This window comes from Papio anubis, chromosome 4, assembly GCF_008728515.1.
Source record: "Papio anubis isolate 15944 chromosome 4, Panubis1.0, whole genome shotgun sequence".
Taxonomy (NCBI): Eukaryota; Metazoa; Chordata; class Mammalia; order Primates; family Cercopithecidae; genus Papio; species Papio anubis.
Genome location: NC_044979.1, coordinates 102446901 through 102448852, shown reverse-complemented (window position 1 = coordinate 102448852; position 1952 = coordinate 102446901). Strand labels below are relative to the sequence as shown.

Sequence of the window (1952 nt, the reverse complement as noted above, 5' to 3'; positions counted from 1 at the left end):
ACGTTTTGACAACGCTACCTTTTTTAAAACTCTACTGGGTTGTGCACCATTCATTCCTACCCTGCCTGCCATCCCTTACCAGGTCAAACAAACAAGATTAGTTTTTAAAAAAATTTTAGATATTTTTATTTCTCCAAATTTGTTATTTATCAGGTGTGAATGAAATAAAAAATATAATTGAGTCCCATCATCATCATCATCATCATCATGGAAATGGCTTTAAGAGAAAACTGGTCAGATGAATATTAGTGCTTCCCATTTTCTTTTGTTTTTCTTTTCTTTTTCTTTTTTTTCTTTTTTTTTTTGAGACAGAGTGTCGCTCTGTTGCCCAGGCTGGAGTGCAGTGATGCCATCTCGGCTCACTGCAGCCTCCATCTCCCAGGTTCAAGGGATTCTCCTGCCTCAGCCTCCTGAATAGCTGGGATTACAGGCGTGTGCCACACGCCCGGCAATTTTTTTGTATTTTTAGTAGAAATGGGGTTTCACCATGTTAGCCAAGATGGTCTCGATCTCCTGATCTCATGATCCACCTGCCTCGGCCTCCCAAAGTGCTGGGAATACAGGTGTGAGCCACCACATCCGGCCTGCTTCCCATTTTCAACCAGTAAATAGTTGCCACTGATAAACTGACAGCCAGGAGTCTGTCAAGAATGCTCAAGATATGTTATATAATACAACATGACTGTTCATAGCGGGAACAATCCCAGGAAATAACTTACATGTACTTCCTGATTTCATCATACAAGACAAGCACAAAAGCATCACCCATGCCTCTGAGAACACTGGACCGTGCACCCTTGAAAAAAACTTTGCCTCCTTCATTACCAGCAATCTTCCTCCAGCAGTCAAGTGTGGCTGTGTACATGATGTCAGTTCCTTTGCACCCTGACTGCATCATCATGCAGCATTGAACGCTGTCAAATGGATAGGAAGTCAATCCAGCAATAGCAGTGACAGTCTGTGCAATCATCCAGCTGATGACGATGTGGGTGTTCTTGGGATCCGGAAGCATTCCCTTTGCAGTGTCATAGATACTTAAGTAGGCAGCTCGGTAGATGACAATACCCTGCACAGACTTGTTAAAGCCTTGGTACAGGCCCTTAATCCCATCAGTTTTGTAGATCTTAACCAGGCAGTCACTGAGGCCTCAGAATTCCCTTTCAGCTCCAGCTTTACCCGCATCAGCTGCTAGACAGGTATGGGCAAAATCAAGAGGGTACACAAAACACAAGGATGTGGCCCCAGCGGCACCGCCTGATGCCAGATTCCCTGCAAAGTAGCTCCCAAACTGGGTCCTCTTGTCCACATCACCCAGGAATATCTGCTTGTATTTATCTTTGAAGGCCAAGTTGAGAGCCTGGGTGGGGAAGTTATCTGATGACATTGACCAGGTTACGGTGCCAGAAGGACAGGACTCCCTGCTCCTTGGGAATATGGACCACGCAGTCTATAATGCCCTTGTATTGCATATCTGCGGTGATCTGCTTGCTGGCATGCTGTACCTCCAGCAGCAGCTTGACTCTCTTGATGGGTGCTACCCCCATCTTGGAGATGGCTGCTGCTACTACACCTGCCAGGAAGTCCCTGGTGAAGGACACAGCGGCATCTGTCATGTTGAAAGGAAAGAGGAGACAGGCTGCTGCAGGACAGGACTGGGCCGGGAACTAGCTTTCACGCCAGGGCTGTGGGGCAACAATATTAGTTTTTGTCAAATTCCAAAGCTTCATTTTTTTCCTCAAGTCCCTTTATAACTTCCCAATCTCTCTTCTTTGACTGCTCAAGATAAAACAAAAATATAATGCAAAAAATATTTCCATTCTTTTAACAAATAAAAACTCCTAAATCAATTACTTTTTACCTTTATGGTTTTGATAATCTATTCGTCATGGGTCCATGACACTTGATAGAAAAGTGGACTTCTGATCTGGTTTAAAGTCAAATCAAGGTTGTGT

General features: G+C 44.4%; 1 pseudogene; it reads right to left on the bottom strand.

The window, feature by feature from the left end:
• Positions 1-465: 465 nt before the first annotated feature.
• On the bottom strand, positions 466-1628 carry LOC101023474 (annotated as a pseudogene).
• Between the last annotated feature and the right edge of the window lie 324 nt (positions 1629-1952).